Source organism: Podarcis melisellensis (genome assembly GCF_964234715.1).
Source record: "Podarcis melisellensis genome assembly, chromosome: 3".
Lineage (NCBI taxonomy): Eukaryota > Metazoa > Chordata > Lepidosauria > Squamata > Lacertidae > Podarcis > Podarcis melisellensis.
In genome coordinates, this window is record NC_138530.1 from 38917037 (window position 1) to 38934966 (window position 17930).

A 17930-nucleotide genomic window follows, 5' to 3' on the forward strand; every position below is an offset into this window, starting at 1 on the left:
GGTGATTAGTCCAGAGCTCTTCACTCACCACAGGTAACATACTGAGAACTGCTGGCTGTTCAGTCAAATGAGCTAAATAAACCTTTCAGTTAAAAACCATGGCTAATCTAACATGAGATAGTCACAAGGTGCTGGTCTACGACCGTAATAAAGTTTTGTTGTTGTTGTCGTACTTGAAGGTGCTTTTAATTTGCAGCAACTGCTTTGTCTTTAAAGACTTGTCACCCATCCTATATCCTTCGAACAATGTAGGCTACAATTTAAATCAGCATATATGGTAAACAAAATGAAATTAAAACAATTTCAAGAGGTTTAAATGAAGAAATCTAAAATGAATTAATGCAGTAGGGAAAGGTGCCATCTCTTCCAAGTTTCTTAATAAATGTGACGGACAGCACCACCTGCTCCAGCACCCTGTAGGATAGCCCGGATAGGTGACTCATCCTATTTCTTTCTCTCTTCATGCCACCATTTGTATATGCATCACCTAGGAGAAGGGGCATGGAATCCCCACTACCTTGCGGTGGTCTCCTCAGGAGCAGGGAGACAGCCAGCTGGCATCCAAGTCTCCTACCCAGCAACTTCATGCCATCTCACTCCTGCCTTTCCAGGCATTTTAATAACCAGTAGTGTAGCACAAACCGTCTAGGCAATGTATTATTAGGACAAGCAGCCCTTAAGTATCTCCAATTCAGAAGTTTGTTCAGAGGAATTTATAACATAGGGAAATGGGAATGAACAGTGTGCTGGCAGTTTATGCAGATCTAATGAACCTCGGGTGATTGCCACAGAAGTGCAGAAAAAGTCAAACTATGGCGTTATATACAGATTTCAGCTTCCCGAGAATGTTAACTCTCATTTAAAAATAAAATTTAAAAGCCCACAAGTTTCTAATCTTTGAGAATGCAAAGAGAATGCTTGAGAAGTTTGGGTATGAAATCTCCGAAGCCAGAAGAGAGGCTAAATTCAATTCTAAGCAGACAAAACATTGAGGTTTCACTGACAGGCATAGGACCTTGTCTCCCTGCTCCCAGCAGAGCCATGATAAATTATGCAAAATAGGGAAAAAGTAGAATAAATTATGCAGAACAAAAGAAATTATGGAAAGCTACTTAAAGTGTGTAATTCATACAGGCCAACAAATCCAGCTTTTCTTGGTATAGAATTCAGGTTGACTTGACAGAGAGATTTAATTTATTAATTTTTAGTGCAGCAGAGTACACACAGCCCTGGCAAAAAGTCAACATCTAACTGTTATTTCATTATTAGGTTGGTTTCACGCTATGATTCTTTACAGCTCAACAATGAACCCATTGAGGACAGGTGATGACACTGATGGCAAGTTATATAATCAGATTTGACGTAAGGATTTTGATGATTCACTCATCTGAAAATAAAGGAAGCGAATGGACCTCAGTAGGCAGCCATGCTGGCAAGAAGAGGCAGCTCCTGTGCCAAGTCCAGAGGAACTTCTTACACTAGCAATTCTTCTTGCATTGATCCTTCAAAGCTAGTTAAAGATCTGTGAAATTCAGCACTAGGTGTTCTTAATCATGCAAATAGGGATGGGCTTGTGCTGGCCTCGTGCCTGCTGCTGCGTCACAATAGCACTCAAGCCTGCATACGCAGGTGGCCTTGGTATGGTTTTCACCACTGTAGTTCTAAGTAGGAAGGGGCAGGTGATGGGGGCAGAACACTTGTTATCTTATCTTTCCTCTCTCTGCTTTTTCACAGCACCTGTCCTGTTCAGTCAAACAAGGTGGGTTAGCAGCCAGCGTGGTGTAGTGGTTAAGAGTGGTGGACTCGTAATCTGGTGAACCGGGTTCGCTTCCCCGCTCCTCCACATGCAGTTGCTGGGTGACCTTGGGCAATCACACTTCTCTGAAGTCTCTCAGCCTCATTCACCTCACAGAGTGTTTGTTGTGCGGGAGGAAGGGAAGGGAGATTGTTAGCCGCTTTAAGACTCCTTAAGGGGAGTGAAAGGTGGGATATCAAGTCCAAACTCTCCTCCTCCTCTTCCTCCTGCTTCTAGCAAGCTATAGCAGCCCAACAAACTCACATTTGTTCACACATTATCTGCCCAAAACATATGCATGAGTGTTAATGGGGACATAAATATTAAAGTATAATAGTCACAAACTCTAATGAATTTCCAAAGCAAAGGGCTCAAAAAATGTGAACCAGCCATTAAGAATGTCTCTCTGTATATGGTATCACTTTGGACTGCATCATGAGAAAAAGTTAGTCACACCTAGGCTGAGACCTAATTGAACATATACCCAAAAGATTTCTTTTCAAGATAATAAAAAAATGATTTTAAAAGTATTAATTGGAAGTTTGGGATTTTTAAATTTAACTTAGGACACAGTCCTATGGTCCCTAGCATGCTGTCGCAGGAACCACAGAGCAGAGCAGATATACCTCTCCATCTATGGTCCTCCCTATTTCTCATTTTTCCCATTTCATTATTTCCAATTCTGTTTTCCCCCTAAATTCAGTTCTCCACTTTTCCACAGTAATTTGCAATTGTTTTAAGATAAAATTAAAAACCTCATGAAAATTCACCAGCATTTTAGTGCTAATTTCTCCTAATATACACATTTTTGCAGCTATCCTCTGATTTAATGCACTTTGTATGTTAGTTCCATTAATATATGCACTCCCGTGCACACTTTCTCCTAATACATGATTTTTGTACACATTAGTTGGCTGGACAAGCGTAGTGCAAAATTCAACAAAGTGCAAATTTCAAAAGATGGCTTCCAAAGATGCTTTTCAGTTTAGTTTGGTACTAAGTATTTGTGGCCCATGTAGTTAAAGCTATGGTTTTCCCAGTAGTGATGTATGGAAGTGAGAGCAGGACCATAAAGAAGGCTGATCGCCGAAGAATTGATGCTTTGAATTATGGTGCTGGAGGAGACTCTTGAGAGTCCCATGAACTGCAAGAAGATCAAACCTATCCATTCTTAAGGAAATCAGCTCTGAGTGCTCACCGGGAGGACAGATCTTGAAGCTGAGGCTCCAATACTTTGGCCACCTCATGAGAAGAGAAGACTCCCTGGAAAAGACCCTGATGTTGGGAAAGATGGAGGGCACAAAGAGAAGGGGACGACAGAGGACGAGATGGGTGGACAATGTTCTCAAAGCTACGAACATGAGTTTGACCAAGCTGCGGGAGGCAGTGGAAGACAGGAGTGCCTGGCGTGCTCTGGTCCATGGGGTCACGAAGAGTCGGACACGACTAAATGACTAAACAACAAAATAACAATTTGTACATCTGCAGTACTTAATTGTCCACAGTATCTTTTCAAAGGTGGAGGATGAGAAGAAAACCAGGGCAACTTGGCCACACCTCCATGACCTTCTAGCAGCCCCCCCCCCAGGTCATTGACTCTTCTGCTGCTACTACTATTTGTAAGTAGTCAGTTTACTCTTGGAACTGTCTCAAAGCAACTTACAGAAACTACTAACCACCAGTGGGGTGGGGGCACAAGGAGAAAGGAGGGATGGGAGAGGCATTTTACAATTTATCGGGATATGAGTACTGGCACCTCATATATATTTTTACCAAAGAAATAACGACTTCAATGGCTGCCTGGCAATGGGGAAATAACAACAAGTATGAAAGGATAAAGGATATATAACACTGAAGCAGGAGTCAAAACAGCAGGAGAAAGAAGGTAAAAGGAGACAAAGGAAGCTGTCAGAAGATGAGCCAAATTTAAGAGCACAGTATTGTGCTGTGGCAGAAGACAGATGTCTCCTCTGAAACACTCAGAGACAATGAGAAGCCTTTTACAGAACAGATTCTAGTCCAAGTGCAATGTTTATTTTTATTTTCTTTTAAGAAACAAAAGACGCATAGATGGCATTAACTGCAAGATGGGAATGTAACCTCTGATCAGAGGTATCTTTAGATCCTGGCAGGAGAATGGAGAAATACATGGCAAGTAACAAGCCAGGAGAGAGAGATATTTGCATCACACACACACACACACAAATACACACCCCCAAACTGCAAAAGGCCAGATTGGTTAAAAACCGACCAAGTGGAAATCTTACATCTACTTACCACTCAGGGGTGCTTCACACATTCCAACATGTTTCCGTCATGGAAAATCTCTTGGGGGTGGTATGAAAGGACGAAAAAGTTGCACGCTGTAATTTGGAGTGGTGACTGGAGGTTTTGGGAACTGGTAGTTTCCACAAAGTCATTGTATCCTGTGTATTGATGGTGATGGCCTAAGCCCACCCACATTTTCCATTGCTTGGCATGTGTAACGTTCCAAAAATATTATGTTTTATTCTTCTCATTCATTTTCGCTGGCTTTTGTGATGGAGAGTTACAGTTGTTTTATTAGTGCCTTCACCCTGGGTTGGGCTTATTGTCTTTGACAATCCAAGCACCACATCTTCCAATTAATACAGACGACATTCAACAATAACACTATAGACTAGGATCAAGGATGCCAGAAATAATTTACATGTTTTAGCTGTGTGTGTGTCCCACCTGGTTTAACAGGGCATCTACCATGCATTTTTAAGATACCAAGGGGCCTTTGAATGGGATCATTATTGCATGCTCTCCAACATTCAGCAGAGAAAAATAGATGCAATTGTTCTGCATTCAGTTAACAAAGGGTTCACATTAACTGCATTAATTGGTTTCTGTGTTGCCAAGTTCTTAGGTAATCATTTGTATGCTGCTGTGTCCTTTATGCACTTCAGAATTGTAAACTTACAAGATTTAGGAGACTTAAATGGTTCATTTATTTCTTCTTCAGAGAACAAGGGGTTCAAATGAATCAGGGAACAATCCAAATGAATGAACCACATCCACTGGATCCGGTAGCAAGCACAAAAGAGGTCTGATCCACCAGGAACTTCTCTTAAGTGATCCCATCTACAAAAGAACAGGAGCAGCTCCTGTTCATTTCAGTGAGGCATGCCCAGGAGATTGCTCTGGTGGACTGTGGCCAAGGTTCTATACTTCAACAAGTCTAACCTACTACAAAATATGGGTTTGCATCCTCACTGTCTAGCAGGAATGCTCTTATTTAGGGTCATGGCCAGCCAGTCATATCTTTCTCCAGGATACTCCATTCTGTTTCTCCACATTTTTCATCTTTCTTTTCCATCTGGTCAGTAACAGTTTGCAGAGTTGCAGCACTCACCTGACTTCTTGTTGCCCAGGTCACTGCTGCTTTCAAGGTAGAGGAGACAACAGTGAGTTTGGTGTGGTGCAAACACATTGGCGGGAGGACAGATTGACTCCACCACTGCATTTGCACTGCACCAACCTCAACACTGCCTCAGTACTCTGCTGCTACCGCTAGGATGTGGGTGATGGGAGATCAGGTGAGTGGCAGCACCCAGCCAACCAGCACTGCATCTGCCACTCAAAAATCTGCAACTAGTGTGTTCAGTCCACATTTGAAAATTGGGTGTGTGCACCCTTAGGGTATTTAAAACTGGGTTTTCTATACTTATGCAATCCCTAGGGAAACCCCAGTATACAGGTGCCTCCCTCTTGTTTCCCAGTAGCTGCATTTTGGCTCTTATCCTGTTGACATTTGCCATGTGGTTTGCTTTTATAATGAAGGATGAGTATTTTCTCCTACACTGAAATAAACAATTATTTCACCTACCAAACTGCCAAAACGCTCTTTTTTAAAAACCAGATCTTTGACATTTTAGAACACTGGCAAAGTTGAGAGATCACAAAAGAGCAATAGTATTGAGACAATCCAATTGGTGGACTCCTGGAAATGGAGAAAGGCTGTAAATGGAAAGAGAGTTCAGGTTAGGAAGCTGATTGCCATTTGAAGGAGAAGACACTGGTTGCAGTGTGTACACTCACCTCACTATTGTGTTTGGTGAAGAGGCTCTGTGGCTTTGCAGTGCTCAGAAAGCATTCAAACTCTTTTTAGCCATAGGCAACAAAAGAAATGCGTGTGCACATCATGGTTAGTAACAGCTCTCTCAAAACCATTTCAACTTCTCCAGTCTAAGCACCAATAAAAGGCATAGTTGTTACTGAGGGGCTAACCTCAGGGGGTGGAGAGCTCACATGCTTGAAAACTAGAATGTCAGTGAGAAGTATTCTAGTCTAATACCTAATACTAACCTGATCCAGACATATTTGTTTCTGGAGTTCAGATTTTTTTAAAAAATGTTTAAGACTCATCATTCAGTTCTAAAACTTTCCACATTCCATCTGAAGTGGTCTAATATACATGCACATTTACCACCTCCAGGAAAACTAGCAGCTTGTCACATTTGAGCCTTATTCAGCTGTTAATCCACTTCCCCTCCTGTTGAATTAGACTGGAGTAATCCACACCAAAGTATACTTGAATTTGTATGAGGAACAACTTTGGTCTCTCCCATTCATATCAGTAGGCGTTCCCTTTTCTGTTTGTCCCTACCTTTTAAGTTGTTAATTCTACTATGCTGATTATGTGCCAACAGGTACCTTCTTGTTTTTAAAAGAATTCCCCACCCAGAAGGTGCACAGAAGCACACATTCAGGCAACTGTAAATTCTCAGCACATGTCTGCATTTTCTGATTTTGAACAACAACAACAACAACAACAACAACAACAACAATAATAATAATAATAATAATAATAATAATAATAATTTATTTATACCCTGCCCATCTGGCCGGGCCTCCCCAGCCACTCTGGGCGGCTACCAACAAAATATTAAAATACAGTAATGCATCAAACATTAAAAGCTTCCCTAAACAGGGCTGCCTTCAGATGTCTTCTAAAAGTCTAATAGTTGTTGTTCTCTTTGACATCTGGTGGGAGGGCATTCCACAGAGCAAATCTGAGGGATCTATAGATCTATTGCTCCCCCATTTAGAACCAAGCCAGAAATAGTTACGAGCATTGCCAGAAAAGAAATGAAAACATGAAGGAGGTAGTGGACATGGGAAAGGGAGTCGCCAAAAGTGACAACCGACCCACACAACCCAAAATATCAAACCAAATTATCTGTGGCCTTGAGCGGAGTGGTGTGGAGCCCGATCTTCCCCAGCTTACTGGTTTTACCCCATATTGGATAAACCTGAATTTACAGAGGGAAAGCATTGAGGCTGGTATTGCTTAAGGGCAATGCCATGTGGACCGCCCAAAATAAATGGGAATACAAACAGCTGCAAGCATACAGTAAACTCCAGTGTGGAAAAGCCTTCAATCTAAGTAGGCCTTAGGTACCCACCAATATGCTGCAAGCATTCAATATCTATTGATCTATCTTTAAATAAATACAATTTGGAAGTGTCTTTAATTTACTTCTTCCAGAGGCTGACTTTATACAATAGTAGTAAATTGTGCCTCTCATAGATGAGAAACCTCCCTCAAATTCTAAGGATTATATTGTTCGGCCCCTTACTAGTTGTAGGGTACTGGGTGATTTATGACACCCTAATCAGTTAGTTGCCTTGGCCCCACAGTGTGAGTCATGGTATAAAATTGGATATAATTCTAACAAGTTCCTTAGAATTCAAAATCAACCCTAGGCAATCAAAGGATTTGCCAACTGACACTGTGAGACCTACTAAGACTGGAGATGCCTTTGCTCAAACCTGCCTCAAAGCCACACCCTCCGTTCTAGAAGCCTTTCCCCTCCTGGCCTCCTCACAGGAGATGACATTTCCTTCCATTTTGAGGATTGCATGATAACCTGCACGTAGCTGCTTGGCTGACAAACATTAAGCAGCATGGCCTTAGCAGGACGTCAACTTCAACCATCATTTCCTAGGTGTGCATGTGGTCATGGATAAAGAGACATGTGCTTATTGATCAGAGCTGAGGGACAAGGTTCAATCCTTGACATCTCCAGTCAAAGGGCTATCAGGCAACTAGGGCAGGGATTGGGCACCATTTTCAGCCTGAGGGCTGAATGCCAGTAGACTGTGGGGCCAGAGGCAAATAATGGGTGGAGGAAGAGATGTTACCTTTACCTCTGTACAGTAGGTTACAAGCCAGCTACATATAATAATAATAATAATAATAATAATAATAATAATAATAATAATATTTATACCCTGCCCTCTCCAACCAAGACCCGGCTCAGGGCGGGTAACACCAGATATAAAAACAATTAATTGAAATACAACTTAAAAAACAAGATTAAAATACAACATTAAAACATTAAAATGCAGCCTCATTTCAGTAGAAACTCAAGTAGAAGTCAAAGGGTTCTAAACACACCTCTCTCCAGCCAGACAAGCAAGCGGCAGCAGCACATTTCAAAGACGCAGTCCCATCAGGCAAAATGTTCCACAGGCTGATTTAAAACTACAGATATAATTCAGTTAAAGAACAAAAAAAGTTATCGGCAACTCTCAGGTTTCCCAATACTTGCCTTCACTTTGCCTTTTCCTGTTAAGGTGGATAAACTGTTGTTTTCCAAGCCCATCCTACTGTTTTCTCATGACTGGGGCCAAATGCTCAATTAAATGTCAAATCGGTACATGTCGTAAATTCTGAAAAAGACTCTCACGCACCCAAGTGCATGCCCTCCGTGACCTGCCAAACCATTTCACGCACCTGTATAGTCATTTCTTAAATATCTTGCTCTGTACGGAAAAATCATCTATGTTGCTAGGAAACAAAGAGGTTCTGTTGCAAAACTTGCCGACAATTTGCAACTGACTTTCCTCAGAACTCCCACCAAGCACCTCTCTGCAGTTTTGATCTTTGCTCATAACTATCTCCTTAGCTTTGTTTGTGACATTTGTATGCCCCACCCCATAACAGAGTTGCTTGGGTTGTGTATAATAAATAAGTATATTTTAAAAAATAAAATAAAGCATAAAATCATGAAAAAGCAGCTGGAGGGGGCTGGGGAAACAGAGTTCAGCATCAGACTAAAGGAGGAATCCTAACTCCCAGCTGGGAGCAACTGAGCTGAGCAGGCCCCAGCCATGGGGGAAGATGGGAGTGGGTCTCTCCTATTTTTGCAAACAATCCCAAATCAAGTCTGTCACAAGTAGCTGGACTGACTTAAGTTCCATAAGGTGTTTGGCAAGCCCAGCTCTGCCCTCCCCCACCCAGAAATAGCCTGTCTCTTATTGCTGGCAGGAGTATGCTGGTGGTAGCTTCTGTCCACACTTTTGACAGGCATGGTGTGGACCTCCATGGTGGCAGCAGGCAACACCAGCAGGGCCTGGTGGAGGAATGCCTTCACCACATCCAAACACACTCCAGCACAGCATATTCGGGGGTAGGAGATGGGTTGGATGTGGTGAAGGCATTCCTCCACCAGGCCCTGCTGGTGTTGCCTGCTGCCACCATGGAGGTCCACACCATGCCTGTCAAAAGTGTGGGCAGAAGCTACCACCAGCATACTCCTGCTTCTTAACCTGAAACTGTTCTTAACCTGAAGCACCACTTTAGCTAATGGGGCCTCCCGCTGCTGCCGCACTGCTGCCATGCGATTTCTGTTCTCATCCTGAAGCAAAGTTCTTAACCCGAGGTACTATTTCTGGGTTAGCGGAGTCTGTAACCTGAAGCGTATGTAACCCGAGGCACCACTGTACAGCTGAAGAAAAGGAGACAGTACTTGGAGTGCCTTCACCATCCACCTCCCTGATCATCTAGGCCAGAGGATTTGTATCCAAAAATAAGGCAAATATTCATTCCATTAGTGAACTACTGCCTTATGTTTTCCCTGTGTTATTTTCATGTGGCCACTGCCCTAGCCAGTGATATTTTGCAGGCAACTGGTGCACCAGTTCAAGGATCATGTCCATTGATTTCAGGCTGGATCCAGACTCATTTACATTAGGGATCCCTCTAGAGCAGGGATGGAGAACTTGTCATACTGCAACTCATCCCCGACCATTGCCTATACTGGGCTGGGACTGATAGAAGATGGAGTCTGGTTCTTCCTTCCAGCTCTAGCATCAAAGCAGCCACACATGGCTTATTTTTATTCTCACGGTTACTCCAGATATATACCTCTAGTAGGTCAGGGGTCCATGATGCCACTGCAGTACTGTCAGCAGTCTCACCACTAAACACAAACACACCAAACCCAATGAGCAGAGGAAGCCAAAGGAAAACAATAGCCACAATTTATTTTAAGGAGTGTGAGGGAACGTGGTGTAAAGGAATTGCTCTAGGTTCCGCGGGAATTTGTTTTACTTTGAATGATTGCTTCTTGTGGCTGCAGTTTCTACAAGGACACTGTATCCTATATATGTCAGAACGAACCAGCCCCTGAAATAGACCAAGTGAGGCTGGCAAGAGCTATTTTAATAACAGGAGCTTGTTCCCTTTAAACGTCGCCAAATGATGGGAGAAAGCAGTGGAGCAGAAAGAACAAAGTCATATTATTTTAACCCACAGGGTTTGCTCCAAGCTGGGCTAATACACATTCCTGCCACTAGTACATGCGAAGATGTGCATAAATGTCAGGAGCTCTGTTGACCAGGCAGTCACTCCCCAAAGGAGAAAATAGAGGCTATTTCCAAGTAGTCCATGGTCCTCCTGGCCTGGAAAAGTCATGTGATTCTGAAGGTCCAATTTGATGCTACTGAGCAATAGGCAGACATCTTTCCCTCATTATGGTAATGAAGGGGACGACAGAGGACGAGATGGTTGGACAGTGTTCTCGAAGCTACCAGCATGAGTTTGACCAAACTGCGGGAGGCAATGGAAGACAGGAGTACCTGGCGTGCTCTGGTCCATGGGGTCACGAAGAGTCAGACACGACTAAACGACTAAACAACAACAACAACACTGTTGGGAGAATGATATCCACCCTATATTTCAGGAGTGGGGAACCTGTGATCCTCCATAAGCTCCAGACAGCATAGCTAATGGTGAACGATGGTGGAAGATGTAGTTCAGCAACATCTGAAGGGCCTCAGTTTATTCAGCCCTGCTCTATTTCTAATTTCTAACTTGGTCCCACTCCGTCTAGCCTGTAAGTCTGCAACCAGCCTGTCTGCCTCTATCCATGTTTGATACCCAACCTTAAGGAAGAATGGGTGTTCTCTTGCGATGTGTGTGCATGCACCCAGTGCTAAGGTACAGTAACCCCAGATGTTTGAACATCTGTCAGGGACTGGGCAAAGCAGGAATGGTGGAGACCGCCTCCCCAGCTTGACCCTTCCAGGGAGGAGGAAGAGGAAGACAGTTTAGATTTACAACAGGGGTTTGAGGGAGGTCACAACTCAGAGGCAGATAAGGGGAAAATTTGGGAAATAGTGGGAGATGAGGAGGAGGAAGCACCAGGAGAGTGACAGTCTTTAGAAAGCATTCCAGACCCTCCCCCAGAACCCAGCAAGCCTTGAAAGTAGGAGATTGACAATGAGATTGACGAATGAGGAAGTGGGAGAGACCGGGGGGTGGAGATTCACTTGGGTCAATGCCATTATCCAGGAGGCTGGGTTCTATAGCCCCTCTCTGTAAATACTGAATAAAAAGTGAACGGTAAGAAACTTTTCCTTGTCTTTGTACATTCCCGGCAACCGGCCGGGAGTCTCTGGCAGCAGCCTGACAGCATCAGAGGAACCAAAGAAGTGGACCCAACCCAGCTGATAGGTTCTGCAGATGTAGCTTGAATGTGCTAGCATTTGCAAACGATGAAACATGCATGTGTGCGCATCCAGCATGCCATGGTAACAGAGAGTACTCAGAAGGGCAGAGCAAACCTACATGGTTGGAGGAAGCAGGATCCAAGATAAAGGAACAGTCTTGTTCTGGCAGAGTGGGAGGTGGTTGGTGGGGCAGCGTTTTCTTCTACTCTTTGGGGCATTAAAAAAAAAATCCCTCTCCCAGTGGGAGGTACTATAAGTACAGCAGTTCCAGGGGTGTGTAAAAGGAATGGACAGGTATTATATCTAGTAGATCCAAAGCCTTCTATTCTCTACCACTCCTCTGTTGTCTTTACCACCCTAGGAGCAGCCATAGTGGTGGATATTTCCGTGCTTGCAACAGGGATGTTTGCAAAGGCAGACCACCACCTCCCCGCACAGATCTCCTCCCACAGGCAGCCCCCAGGACATATCTCCAGGAACCAGGGGATTTCACCCTTAATCACAAAGTTCCTTGTTTTCGCTCCATGCTCAAAAGGACAAACGTATCAAATAACTAAAGAAACGCACTAGAAAATACACAGCCCTTTCCAGATTAGTCACCAGAATTTAGCCATTATCTCTGGTCAAAGGTATAATCTCTTGTAACTAGTGACTTTGACATGTGATATGACTCAAACTTCAATTATCCGCCTCTTCCAGTTCATTTTACCAATATCCCTTTTGGTAAGGATGCATCCTATCAACACGTCCTTTGCCGTCATCAGAACACTTACCATTGTAAGTAGGTCTAATTGTGGTGTTGGAAGAGGCGAAACCTCTGAACACAGGATGTGCTGCCCCTGGGATGTGACAGTATCATCCCACTCCTCTTCTTTTTATTTTTGTGCCACCTGTAAAAATATGGGAATTGTGGACAGGAAAGAAGGGAGGGCGTTCTTAAAATATTTCTGCCCCTCCCCCAGGAATGATTTAAATTGTTCAAATTTATCTCCCTCCAGACCAAAAGTCACTGTGAATAAAAAATAAACAAAAATGAACAATCTAGTTTACGTATTTATTAAGAAAAATTATACGCTACTACTCTATAAAAAAGTTGTCAATCTGGCATACATCAAGAAATAGAATATATTACTCAGGGACAATAAAAACAATACAAGTATAAAACAGTTTAAAAAGACAGTTCATAGAATTATAGAGTTTGAAGGGACCATGAGGGTCCCTTTCATAAGTCTTATTAAACAGATGAAATGTATATAACATTTAACAGAGGTCTTACAATCCTTATAGAGCTTTCTTTTAAAGCATCCCCTTCCCCTAATAGTGGGATAAATCCTCAAATTCTCCCATTTTGCATATTCAGTGTTATGGATTATAACCAGCCATGCTGAAATGACCCAAACAGCTGTTTGCATGGTTGGAAACCTCAGATGAGTAAAATCTAATTTTACCTATGGTTAGATCCCATATATTTCTTGTGGGTGAACCTGTTTGAAATAACACAAGCAAATAGTTCAGTGCTCCAGGTGCCAACAAATCAGCTTGTTCATGTCAGTTGATCTACATTCAATTTCTGCGCTAAATTGCTTTTGACTGTCATAGCATATACATATCCCCTCATGAGGCAGAAAATAGTTAAGAGTTCACCATGGTCAAACTGTCTCTGACTCACATCTTCCTACAAAGGCAATGGGAAATTGAGAGTGGGATTGTGGTGGTTTGAATATCTGCCTACAAGCACAGCATGCCGTGAGAGCATGCTTGGTCTGTCGGTTAAAGAAAGAAACCTTAGTCATTTTTAACTGAATATTTAATCAATTAAATATGTATAAATTTGCACATGATGGTTCTAAAGAAAAGGAAAACATCCAAACTAAGTTTGTTGACCTTGGAGTCCATTGAAATGAATGTGAAAAGTTAGAAGTGACTGCACTGTGATGGAAGGAGAACGAAGTGCAAGTAGCTTAGTCTTGCTTCAACTCTATCTTTGAAAAGTGCCAGCCGAAGGCGACCCACCTTCAGCCCCTGAAAGAATTTGTCTTGGACATTGATGATCCTCCAGAAGGGGGCCAGCTGAAGTGAAAACAGCTGGAAGAGGGGCACCAAATATCAGGGAAGAGACACCTTCCATAACTAGAATTCCCACTCACCTGATTTTCAGCAGTGCTCAGCCTGCTCCATTCAGGTGGGTTTCCTTATCCTCTGGAGTAGCTTTTAGAAAGGATTTGGGGTGTAAGGGAGAAGATGAGTGCTGGAATCAGCTCCCACCAACCATTTTCTGCTGGCACTTCTAAGGAGCCAAATGATTGTGATTAGATGATGGACACAACATGCGTTGTTTTTAGAAATGGCATCCTTTGTTCTCTTATATACAGGAGTGAATGTTTGGGCTAAGCTGGCATCACCCATCTGCAATTGAAAATAACTGAAAAATCTGACTATTGGGGGATAGCTAAGTAAAACACCACCTATTTGATGTCAATTACTGACTAAACATGGCAGTTCCAGTCAAAACTAATTAAATAGGTTTCACAGAGGGCCCATATTAGACAAAAATCCTGGTGCCACACTTATGTAGCAAGAGCATTTTGATTCCTTTCCCTGTTTTCCCTTTGGACAGAACTGAAGCAAGTTTTAATTCCTGTAGAATACATTCAGACATTTAATGCGGATAAATTTATGTCAGTCAATCAAATGTCTCTTACGGTTGACCGACCAGTAAGGATACAATTGTGTAACAGGATCCAGAACTGAATTACTCGAGGCATCTCTTGTTCACTATTGTTAGGAGAGGCAATTATGTGTTAGCAGGTGCCTTTGAACAACATAGTAGAAAGGGGCAGAGGCACTCAGAAAACAATGTCACAGCCCCTAGAGCTTTATTTATGACAACATCCAATGAGTGATCTATGCTTGCTTGGGGTGGAAGTATGGTGTTAATTCGACTCTTGACATGAAGATCAAGCAGTGTTGTCAACACATATCCCTGCCTTTCAAACATTCCTCTGAATCTGGAGTCTGCCATCAGGCCAACAAATTGGATTCCTGCCAGTGGGATTCCATGGAGCTGGGTTGCCTTTGGTTTCAAATTAGTTTTTCGCATATTCCAACAACAGGTGCAAAGAGTAGATGAGTAATAAGCCTGGGGCTCAGATCTGCATGGACACCAGGCACGGTATATGCAGTACAATGGATAAAAAAATATATGTTGCTCACTGGAGTGAAGTGATGACTATTCTGATGCTGTGACGGTTGCTAGATCTTTGCACATCTTTATTCCTTCTTTGTGTCTTCGGTCTCAAGAGGGAATTTCTTCCCAGTGCAAATAGCTGCTTCAGATGAGTGATATTGGTCAGGGCCACAGCAGGAGGGAAGGGTTAAGCTCCCCATCCCTGTCTGCTGTTCTCCTAATAACTATCCCACACACCTCAGCAGCAGCTACGGTATTTGAATTTTAAAACTCACGTACATTCAGTGCAAAGCAATTTTGTCCGATATAGTTCATTTTAGTGTACTATCACGTATGTATGCATTTCTACACACACTTTACCCCACTATACATTATTTAGCTGGAGAATTTGGAGCATTGCAGAATTTGGAGAAGTTGTGTTTTGCTTCGCACATTCTTTCAGAAATTGGAGGGTTTGTCTCTAAAAGGGGACTGAATGGAATTTCCCCTCCATCCCTAGATGAGAACAGCACACAGGTGTGTCCCCAGTTTCCTATGTGACAGATTGAGAGGCTCTGTGAGGCTCTGTGAGAAAGATCTCCAACTACAAATCACTTTGGGCCAAAGAGGAGACCTGTGTATTTGATCTGCTCCATTCACAGATGAAGTGGGGAATGGAGGTTGGATTGTTTTTCACATAAAAAGGATGGCACATGAGAGGGGAATTAAACCCTGCTCTTCTCTCCCCACTCCCACAATATGGGGTGGAGCCAGCCTTCAACACTGCAGCTCACCTGGACAGGGGCTGGGCAGTTGTGAGGTGGGGTCCTGCAGCTACACCAGTGGAACTGCCACCAGCCAATCCAGCATGCCTGAAACCTCACAGCCACAACCTCACCATTACCCCAGCTCAGCTCTGTCCAGGTAAGCAGCAGCAATGCCAATATCAGGAGAGCAGCACTGTGGCTCCATCACACCACGCCTTGCCGTGGCTACTGCCCTCTCCCCCCTTACCCCACTGCATGCTGTTGGGACAAGCTATTTCTTCTCCAGCTCCATCCACTTCCACTATTAGTTCCCCTCACCTGTATGGTCTAATTCATTAAAAAAATAAAAGGATCTAACGTGCCAGAAAGTAAACCATGCGGATAAATACTTGGGGCTGCCTCGATCGCATCTCGCTGAGCTCGGGCCACCTTTTCAATAAACAAGGTCCTGCGTGGCTTCCTGTGCCATTCATATATTTGTAAGTGTTTTACGCAATACTTTGATTTCAAATAATCTGTGCTTATCCAAGTCCCTTTGAATGCCTGGTGATATCTCTGCTGATTAATGGGAGCAGCCTGCGAAGAATTACAATACAAGTCAAATATTTGATATCTTTGTTCCCTTTTGTTATAGGTCATGGCTGGGCTGCTTAACCTTGTGAAAAGCCCAGCTACTGGGCTGAACTGCTTTCTTATGCCAAGCCATCTCAATGGTGTTGAAATACGAAAAACAGAGACTGCCAGGAATTTGGGTTCCTTGAATGTAAAGGACAGAAATGAGGAAAGAATGAACTTTAATAAAAGGAGGGAGTAGGTTCAGCTGCAGCAGCTCCTTCAGTTAGGTCCTGCAGCCCATCATACGTATCAAGGCTTTCTAGCGCTTGTGAGGTGGCCATCGTCTTAGAATCCCCACATAACATTCCGCAGTGACCATGAGATTGAAGACAGCAATGTGCTATTTTTCTAGAAAAAGAGGTGCCAGAACTCACCATGTACACTTCCCTTGTTCTTTTATAATGACAGTGGTGCACACTGAGTTCAGGTGAGTTCCGGCTGAAAAGAAGCACTGCATAACATATGTGCATAACATTGACACATGCTAATTTCATAATTTCATTGAAATAATCAATTGTTATAATTTAAACAGAAATTGATGTTCCCATGGTGGCAGCCCAGTCGAGTTGCCAAATATATCACCCCAGCGGTCATCAGAAATTGCGAATAGGGATGGTGGCTTCCACAAAAATTAATATTATTATTTTCTTCTTAATATATTCTTTTAAGATTTGGACAATTATCTGAAATTGTGTAGCTGCACAAAAACGTCAATAACTTAAATGGCTATTCTTCCTACATTTTCACTATGCCCAAGTAAAATTCCTGAACTTGTTTCGCTTGAAGGGATGCAGTAGAAGTTAGCCTCAGGTTTGACTAAAATGTGAACCTACTAAATTCACACACCATAATATGCAAATTAAAATGCAGCTGTGCTTTGAAATCTGCACTTTCTTGAATTTTGGAGTACAGTTCTCCAAATAATAAGCAAGATATGCCTGTCGAAAAATGCATATGTTAGGGGAGAGTGGGCATAAAAACATATTATAGAAAACAGCAAACAAAATGTATTATATTAGTGGAAATCATTTGCAAAAAAATATGCATATCAGGCAAAATTGCAAATAAAAATGTGTATATTAGGAACAATGTGCACTTAACAGTTTTGTGAGGACCTTCCAGGGTGGGGTGAAATCTGAAATTGATGAGAAACTACAGTGAACTGAAGTTCAAACTGGGGGGAAATGAAGGAAACACAAAGCAAAACAAAAAACACACATCATGGGCATGGTAGATATACAAAGAAAAAAACAGTATAAGAATAGATTTTACAATACTGAATGTACAGTGGAACCTCAGTTTTCGAACATAATCCATTCTGGAAGACCGTTTGAGTTCCAAAATGTTCAAAAACTGAAAACCCAGTACAGAAGCCTCAAAACAGAAAACTCAAAATGGAAAACTCAATATGGAAGTTGTGTGGCATGTTCGACTTCTGAGGCGTGTTCGAAAACTGAAGTATTTACAGTGTTTGAAAACCGAAATGTTCATCAACGGAGACGTTTGAAAACCGAGATACCACTGTATAGCTAATGCACATTTATATGTATATAAACCAGTGAAAGAGAATTAACATCTAACTGTAAGGAGCACAGTGGAGTGGGGAGGGAAGAGGCAAACTAGAGATTTGCCTTTTCCTATTCATTTGATAACTGCAGACCATTTACACAGATGCTGTATCCGTTGGGCAGAAGTCCCACACATTTAATGCACTCAGTGTGAGGAAACAGCTTCCTTCTTCTGTGCTCTCTTACTGTTGGCAGACACTTCCATCTGAGGGACACACCTTTCCCCAAACACACTGTGGTGAGCGACGGCTGCC

General features: G+C 42.7%; 1 long non-coding RNA gene across 1 annotated transcript in view; it reads left to right on the forward strand.

Annotated features, from left to right (window-relative positions):
* LOC309366328 overlaps positions 1-16252 on the forward strand; it is a 48951-nt gene extending 32699 nt beyond the window's left edge. Inside the window, exon 3 of the long non-coding RNA XR_014166640.1 lies at positions 16128-16252. This is a non-coding gene — a long non-coding RNA (uncharacterized lncRNA). The remainder of the gene's footprint in view (positions 1-16127) is intronic.
* Positions 16253-17930: the final 1678 nt, after the last annotated feature.